This window comes from Furipterus horrens, unplaced genomic scaffold (genome assembly GCF_987537825.1).
Source record: "Furipterus horrens unplaced genomic scaffold, mFurHor1.1.pri manual_scaffold_5, whole genome shotgun sequence".
Taxonomy (NCBI): Eukaryota; Metazoa; Chordata; class Mammalia; order Chiroptera; family Furipteridae; genus Furipterus; species Furipterus horrens.
The window spans coordinates 154,896,383-154,905,892 of record NW_028327175.1 but is presented as its reverse complement, the minus strand read 5'-3'; the positions used below and the strand labels follow the sequence as shown (position 1 = coordinate 154,905,892).

The following is a 9,510-nucleotide window of genomic DNA, read 5'->3' as shown; positions in this document are numbered from 1 at the left end:
TTCCCTTCTGAATCCACACAACCTTTCATTTCTTACCAATGTAAATTCCAGACCCAAAACTCCAATGACCTCATCTACTTACAAGCTGTCCCCATACACAAACACCCAGACAGAGGGTAGCACCCCCAATATCTAGATATGGGAGCATTGACAGTATAGAAGCAGCAGCTCCCTTCACCTATACTAGGGAAGACAGCCAACTGCAAAGGATTTCAACTCAGTAGCGTGCTGGTGACATCTCATGAGAGCCACTTGTGCACTCCTTTCCTCAATTGTGTTCATGATGTCATACTGGTTGCTCAAAACTGGCCATGGTGAGAGGATGTGCACCATGGAAACTAGCAAATACTACAAATTTAAGCCTGCCCACCCTCCCCCATCCCCAAGAGCCAGCGGTTACATATTTAACTGCACTTCTCTTCTTCCATTTTTGGCCATGGCAGATAAGCTAGTATCAGACTAACCTTCCTACTAATCACAACTAGAAAAGCTGTGTAAAATATTATTTAAAACATTTGTTTGAAGAAGCAAGTAGTACCAAGGCAGCCAAGACTGAGGGTCTAAAATCCTTCAGAGAAAGAAGAGCAAGTGCTAAGGAATGATTTGCATTTTAGGCCCCACACTTGCCCTTGATGGTTTGCTGATACTTATGTTGGTTTGTGAAAAGTTAAGCAAAACGCCATGGCTAACAGACCCAGGAGCTGAGCAGAGCTATCAACAGTCTCAAGAGTTGGAGAGAGAAAAGTCTGAAATACTTCAGGAGCTACCAAGAAGAAGATCCCTGATAAACACTTAGGCTTTAATTTGAGACTTCTGAAGGACACTAATCCCAGTAGTAAGATGTCTTAGTTCAGACTACTATAACAAATTGCTGAAGACTGGGCAATTTAAACATTCCTCTTCTAGAAGCTGAAAGTCTGAGATCAAGGTGCATAGTCAGATTCTTGACAATTGCCCTCTTCCTGGGATACAGATGGCTATCTCCTTGCTATGTCCTCACATGGCAGAAAGAGAACTAGCTAGCTCTCTTGACTCTTATAAGGGCACTGATCCCATTCGTGATGGCTCCCACCTCATGACCTAATTACCTCACAAAGCCCTCATCTCCAAATACCATCACATTGGGATTAGGGTTTCAACATATGAAGTTTGGAGGCACACAAACATTCATTCTGTTGCATAGGGATAATAGGAGACACTTAGCTCTCTGAAAAAATAAGGCATGGCTCTGATTTAGAGCAATCCCAATCTAGAGCAAGGTGAACTTCCCCATTCTAACTGCCTGCTCGTAGCAAAAGTAAATCCTTTCTGGAGGACTTCTTAGGAGCACCAATATATATTAAATATCTATGAGTAAACCAACTAAAGACATATAAACCTACAGGGAAATTATAGACCTATATGTAAAAGCTTAAACAATAATGTTTTTAGTAGTTATTATGGAAAATTTTCACAATATTGGAATAACTCCAAAACACATGTACACAAATGTTCATAGCAGTATTAGTTCTAAAATCCAAAAACTGGGAACAACTCAAATGTCCATAAACAACAGAATAAATAGATAAAATACGGTATAATCATTGAATGGAATACTACACTGCAATACAAATGCATAAACTATAACACAATAGCCTGGACGGATTTCACAAACACAGTGTTGAATTAAAGAACCTAGATACAGAAGAGTACATATGTATGATTCAATTTATATAAAGTTTAAAAATAGGCAAAGCTTATCTCAGATTTTTAAAGTTTAGGAGAAGAGTGACTATGAGTGTGAGACAGTGCTAACAATGTTTTATTTCTCGATCTGGGCAATGGTTACCTAGGTTTATTCAGTGGAAATATATTAAGAATTATATTTATTATTTTTACAATGCTGTCTTTGAATGTTACAGTGCAATAAAGGATAATTTAGAGTGATAGAGAGCACTGCAGCTCTTCCCTAGAGGTGAAACATACCCTTCTTGAATCTAATAGGACTCTATGCTTCAAGTGACAGAAAAATCTAACTCACACTGACTTAAAAGCTAAATTAAGTCCAAAGAAGATATCAAGTGGCCAACAGCACATGAAAAATGCTCAACATCATTAGTTACTAAGGAAATGCAAATCAAAACCACAGTGAGATTTTACTTCATACCCATAAGATGACTCTACTCAAAAAGTCAAGTGTTCCACCCTTATTAGGGATTTCTGAACCCAAGGGTAGGGAGGACAATGACCATGTCCAGCTTGAAGCAGCTAGAGGAGCTCGAGACCTTCATCCATTGTCCTTTATAAGATTGTAAAGGTCTTAAGTCTGAGGGGAGGAATTGTTACAGAGTGGGGGTCCCCCCCAAATAAATACATAGATAAATAAATAAATAATGTCAAGGGTTGGCAAAGATGTGGAAAAACTGGAAAACTGTCATAGATTGATAGTGAGAACATAAAATTATTCAGCAACTTTAGAAAAGAACTTGGCAGTTCCTCAAAATGTTAAACTTAGAGTTACCATATAATGCAGCAATTCTACTCCTACATATATACCCAAGAGAAATGAAAACATATACCCATACAAAACCCTTACACCAATGTCCAAGCATCATTATTCATTTATAGCCAAAAGCAGAAACAAGCCAAATGTCCATCAACTACCAATGGATAAGTAAAATGTGGCATATCAATACAATGGAATATTATTTGACAATAAAAAAGAATAAAGTCATGATACGTGCTACAATATGAACATTGAAAATATTATGCTTCATAAAAGAAGCCAGTCACAAAAGACCACATACTTATATTTATATGGAATGTTTAGAACAGGTAAGTCTATAGAGACAGTAAGTAGATTAGTAATTGTGATGGCCGAGGGCTGGGAGAAAAAGGGGTGGGAGGCTCAGAAGGAGAAGCTGAGGGAGAATGGAATATAACTGCTAATCAGAATATGGTTTCTTTTTGGAGTGATAACAATCTCCTAAAATTGATTATGGTGAATAAAGATTGTCTAACTCTGTGAACATACTAAAAACCATTGAATTATAAACCATTTTAAAACTATTTATTTAAACTGTTTTAAAAACATTTAAGGGTGAATCTTATGGAATATAAATTATAAATCAATAAAGATGCTTAAAAATATAATGAGAATTTAGTGGCCAATGTAACTGAAATATCTATAGATAAAGTTGCTTCAGTGAGGACTGATCCCGCATCCAACACATTGTCACCAGTACTTGATTCCATTCTCTCTCATAGGCCTTCTCTGGTGTTGTTTTTATCCTCAGACTCCACTGTGTCACCTCCAGGATGCTCATCTTGTCAGCAAAAAGGCAAAAACCTTTCAAGACCTCATATTCTCTTTTCGTACCCTCCAGAGGAAGACAAAGTTTTCTTTCTCAGAAGCTCCAGGAAAAAATCTCCTTATGTTTTATCGATGTCTCATTGATGCAGCTTTACTTACATTCCTGCTCCATGTTGGGAAAGAGGAACAGATGTAGTCTTAAGTCACTCTGATGCCAGAACCCCAGAGGTCAATCCTCTCCAAACTACAATACATGGCTGAACACTATGTAAGGCAGCTTCCTAAAGGAAATATGAGGCTTTGTTACCAGAAATTATAGGAACAAAAGCTGAGAAATTAACATCAACCCCAATAACACAAACCAAAAAAGAAGTTGAGAGTTGTTGTGAACAACTGAAGAATACAAGGAACATTTATTTACAAACTGATGTCTCTCATTTTATTCAAGACTGAGATACTCATATTTGAAAATGTAGCAGCTAACACATGACTGGGTCCATAATAGGTTCTCAATCAGTTTTGAATGAATGAATGAATGAAAAAATGAGCTACAACAACAAGTTAATAAACAAATGAATGAGTTATTGGCTATCTTGTTGGTAAAAAACCCAGACTTTTTTGGTTCTTTTCCTTCTGTTTCTGCTGCCCTCTCCTTGGTCAATCACTATTAGGCAGGTAAAGCACTCAATAGGTAGAAAAACTTGGAAAGAAGGAGAGTTTCAAATCTCTGTATGTTGGTCCTCTGATGTCATCAGAAAAAAGCTCTTATGACAAAAAACACAGTTAAGAAAGTTTATATTATTAGATACAAAAAAGTCTAGAGAATCTTAGTTGTTTTCAATCTCCAGTAAACATAAGGGACATGTTGATACTATGTCCAGACAAATATTGACTCTTTAAAAGCCCATTTCTAAAACCAGTATAGGCATCAGTTACAGAGGTATCTGAGTTACCTGTCATCTCATCTGCTTCCTAAACCAGTCCTTTGTCTCTGACCATTCACTAGTTTGTAAGTATAACTGAATACACCTTAAGCCCAAAAGAAGTTATCAAATTTGTATTAAACAATGTGAAAAACAGAAAACCAAAACCATGTCCATCGTTAGAATTCTGACCAAGAGTATGAATACTTACAGTTTTCATTTTGACCTTCACCTCACAGGTTAGGAAGCCTGGGCTCAGAAAGTTTTTGCCCTATTTTTTAATTTGTGACAAAGCAGGAATTCAAACAACTGCCTTCTGACCCCTTTAAATATGAGGCATTATCACTAAACCACCATTAGTGTAGTGAGCATGGAAATGTTTTCCCTAAATTTACAGATACATTTGCAATGGCTCATCCATGCTTTCACTTGAATAATAACTAAAGGACATAAAACTAAATTGCAAAATTACATCAAATGTTTTTATGTGACAATGTTAGGCATTTAGTAACTACTGACAGATTCATTCATGTCAGAGTGATTTTAAAGTCATGAACTAGTCAAAGTTGTCTACCCACCATTCAAACCCATGTCCTTGGACCCTTCAGTACCTTACTTTAGCCATCTGTGCTCATCCATGGTCTTTGCAATAAAAAGATACTGAAACATTTATAAATATGCAGGTATACTTTGAATGAATGCCAAACATTGTATGTGATAGGTTGGGTTTTTTCCCTCAAGTACTGAGCAAACTTTGTGCTTAAAAAAAAAAACTCACTGTGTTACTGATAATCAAAAATGTATTTACTCAAGCTGGGTGGTTTTAATTAGTTTGCTAGTTCTCCGAAGACTTTTGGGAGAATGGGATTTTTTTTTTTCTAATACCTGTAATACATACAAGCATTAAACCAAAGCTGATTTCAACAAAATCTAATTCTAAAAGCCCTTGAGTAAAATCAAGATAAAACAATTTACACCACAACAACTGTATCAAAATAGAAAGAAGACTGTAAATAGTCTATATGAATAGTTATAACCACTATGATTTTCTGAAGAAAGAAAATCAAAGTTTAAAATTTTCTAACAAATCCCACATTCTTTACATTTCTATTGCTTTTACCTTGTCCAAAGGGTTAACACTGCATCAACTTAACAAGCATATAATGAAGACTAGCGAGAAGCATACAAAATTAAATGAAAGGTAACTCCCATATGGAGAAATTATAGGTTTCTTTTTTCTTTTTTTAAAAGATTTTATGTATTTATATTTAGAGAGTAGGGAAGGTAGGGAGATAGGGAGAGAAACATCAGTCAGTTGCCTTTCATACACACCCCAACTGCTGACCAAACCCAAAACCCAGGCATGTGCCCTGACTGGGAATAGAATCATAGAATCAGCAACCTTTGACTTTGCAGGATGATGTCCAACTAACTGAGCCACATCGATCTGGGAAGGTTTTTCCTTTTTAAGTATGCATTTAATGCTGCTCTAAGATTTTACTTAACAAATAAAAACAAGAATGAGGCTTACAAGGGAAGAGTCTCAGCTTTGAAGAGGTACGGGATAAATTGTCAGGACCACTGCCTTGCAGCATCAGCTCTGCTTCACCTGTTTTTTGACCCAGGTGGACTCTCTCCATTTCACTGGGCCTGAACATTTCTAGCAATAAAATGATGATAAAGAATATAACCTATTCTACATCATATATTAGAAGAACATAAAAAGGATTAAAGAAATACACAATTATCAAATTCAGACAAAGAAGACTTGGTAATTTGAAACCTGCTTGTGAAAACATGAGTAGGCAAAAGTGAGAGAGAAACAGGTGTTGGACAAATACCATCAGGCAAGATGGATGTGCTCCCATAATAACAATAGCAAGCAACACAGAAGGGCACAAATGTTTGTACTCCCTTATCCTCTACAAAAAAAAAAAAAAAGCAAATACTGAAGCTTGTCAAATGCCAAATGGTATTTATAATAGATGAGTCAAAATTCTATAGACGTCAAAACTAAGATATGAGAGACTGAAATCATAAGACCTTGTAGCCTCACTGCCAATTCCGGATCTTTCCTGGGCAGAACTGTCAAGTTTCTCTTCCAGTTTCCTAATATGCAAATTAAGGGTAATTGTCACTGTTACTAAAATTCCCTCCCTCAGGTCTGAATTCCCCCTAGGGTCCCAGGTGACTGGAGCAGGCTGAGATTGTTCTGGTTCATTGGACTTGAGGAGACTTTATTGACATCAAGATCTGGCTGGGTGCCATGGAAGTGCTAAATTCCTTCCAAGCATCAATTAGAAAGGGAAACTATCACAAAGATTTCATATGTCCTAATTTTATATTATCTTCTCAAATCTTCACCCTAATCTCTTAATCCTAACAAAACTACATTGCCTGTGAAGAGAACAAAGGGGCAGGGTGTATTGAGTTTTGCAGGGCCTTATCTCCTTGACAAATCAATCCATAGTCCCAAACAACAGTTAAAAAGTCATTATATCTAACCATTACCCACATCCCACAGTCTTGTGGACCAGGGAATACTGGGTTCCTCTCAAAAGAGGCATTATAATGCAGAATACAGGAGAAAATAATCCAAAGTACGTAAGAGCTTCAGTCCAAAACTTCCAACTACTGACATTCATGTTGAGCCTTGGTTAGGAAAAAAAAGAGAGGGAGGGAGAAGAGGAGAGAAAGAAGGAGATTTTAAAATCATCTACCCACCAGTTTGAATATAAAACCTCCTTATGAAACTTTCTTATTAACAATAACATTAGACCTATATATTTCATAAGGTTGTGAGGATCAAATTAGACAAATTAGATAATGTAGGTTTAAATAACCTAAAAACTTAATTTTTTAAAATTATGAAGTTATATTAGTTAGGAAACATAACAAAACATAGTCAGTGAGTAACCTCCCCAGTTGATAAAGAATAATGCAATATTTATATAATTTCTAGCAAGATACAATATACAAAAATCCTGCTTTCTGGCTCTAGTAGAAAATAAAGTTCTTCAGAGAAGATAGTTGAAAATATAGTGAGTTCTCCATCCACAGAAAAGAATATATTACTTATATTCAAACAGAATGATGTCTGACCAAGTTGTCAGTGTAAATATAACTGCAGAGAAAATATTCAATCTATCTAGGAGAAAAAAATGGTTTTCAAGCCCATTCGGAAGCTCCTATCTTTACAAAAATGCTTTAGCAATTTCTTACTATAGATCATTCATGAATCCAAACCAAATCCACTAACATAGAAAGAATACATTGTGACCAAGTTGGATTTATTTCATAAATGCAATGTAACTCACAATATTAACAGAATAAAGGAGGGGGAAAAAAATCAATAATCATCTCAATAGAATTGTAGAAAACATCATTTGATAAAATTCAACATTATTTATGGTAAAAAGAAAAAAATACTTCAGCAAACTAGAAATAGAATTTCCTTAACCTGATACAAAGTAGCTACAAAAGAAAGAAACAAAAAGCCTACTGCAAATATTCACACTTAATGGTGAAATGTTGAAGCTTTTCCTCTAAGACTGGGAACGTGAAAAGAAAGTCCTTTATTACTGCTTATATTTATCACTGTAGTAGAGATTCTAACAGTGATATAAAGGAAAAAAAGGGAAAAGAAAAGAGGAGTAGAAAGGAAGAAAGGGAGGAAGGAGGAAAATGGTGGCGAAATGAAAAAATAAAAATAAAAAACCTGCTGTCAGTATTTGCAGATGCTATGTGCAGGTAAAAAATCCAAAAATATCTACAGCTAATTTATTGTAATTCATAAGTGAATTTAGCAAGTTTTGTAGATAAAAGAAAATGTAAAAAATAATGGTCATAATTCTATGTACTAACAAATAAGTAGAAAATGTTTTAAATTATATCTGCATTTAAAAAGAAAACTTAAGACAGCCAAAGAGTCTGCTTACCTGAATGTGTTTCTGCAGAAATTTAGAGAAAGCTGGCAATAGTAAATCCATGTTTTGAGACTTAAAGACATTGAGGTCATTAAGGTCCCTGAAAATGGATATAAGAGGGAAAAGACTTAAAACACCTAGGAATAAATCTAACAAAAAACATACAAGACCTCTACATAGAAACCTATAAAACTTAGATTGGACAAGTTAATGATTTAACCATTTGTCTCCAAACCCCAGCAGTTTGTTTTTAAATTATAGAAATTGATAGCTGATTCAAAATTTTATATGGAAGTGCTAAAGGCCAAGAATAGTGAAGACAATCTTAAAGAAGATCAAAATTAGAGGAGCTATATTATACTACTGGGTGTCAAGATTTACAAAGCTATGGTAATTAAAACAAAATAGACAAACAGACCACTGCAACAGAAGAAAAGTCTAGAAACAGTCCCACAGTTTTATGGACAATTAATTTATGTCAAGACTGGCAATGCACAGCAGTGGGGGAAATTTTTATTTTCAATAATGGTGATGAGCAAATTGTATATTCTTTTTTTCTTTTTGAAAGATTTTATGAGGGTTTAATTGAGCCAAAGAGTAAGATCTCAAATGTTTCACAGAGTAACAGTTTTGCAGCTTCTTTTATGTATTTGAAATTCAGGAGGGAACATGAGATTGGAGGAAGCAAGGTACGGATTGGATTATAGGGCAGTTAACGAGATTATATTCTCTCTTGAGGGTTATTAATACCCCCTTCAAGGGGTATTACTTCTGGTATTTCAAAGGTATGTTAACCTAGATGCACAAGAACAATGGACAAGGTTGGCTTAAAACCTTTCACTAAAGAAGGTATAGACATGGGGCATAACTAGCCACCATGACCTACCCAGTTAGGAATTTATGATCAGATTACCCTGTGAGGTTACTTCCCATGGAATCCCCTTTTTCATCCACGGTTCCCCTTTTGGTCATAAATCAATCCAAAGGATAGATCAGTGACAGGCCTTTTGGTTGGATATGGTAGCAAGGCTCATTTCTAGGCACACCAGATATTCTTGGGGAGGGGGCTGACACCTATCTCATGTCACAGACAAAAATTAATTCCAGGTGGATCTTAGATCTAAGTACAAATGTTAAAATGACAGCAACAGATGATATGCAGGATATTAGTTCCACAACCTTGGGGTAGGAAAAGATTTCTGAAATAGTATATGAAAATCATTTAAAGGAAATGATCAAAAATTGGGCTATATTAAAATTAAGAACTTTTCAGGGACATCCTGCCAAGATAGGGGCCTAGACAGACATGCTGAGTCTCCCTCCACAACTAAGAGGGAATACAGCTACCTCAAAACTAGAGACAACCAGA

The 9,510-nt window shown here is 35.6% G+C and overlaps 1 non-coding gene across 1 annotated transcript; it reads left to right on the top strand.

Annotated features, from left to right (window-relative positions):
• The first annotated feature begins 8,129 nt into the window (after positions 1-8,129).
• On the top strand, positions 8,130-8,259 carry LOC150010145 (small nucleolar RNA SNORA33). The gene has a single exon (XR_016511579.1). It is a non-coding gene; the product is annotated as a small nucleolar RNA SNORA33 (small nucleolar RNA).
• The last annotated feature ends 1,251 nt before the right edge of the window (positions 8,260-9,510 follow it).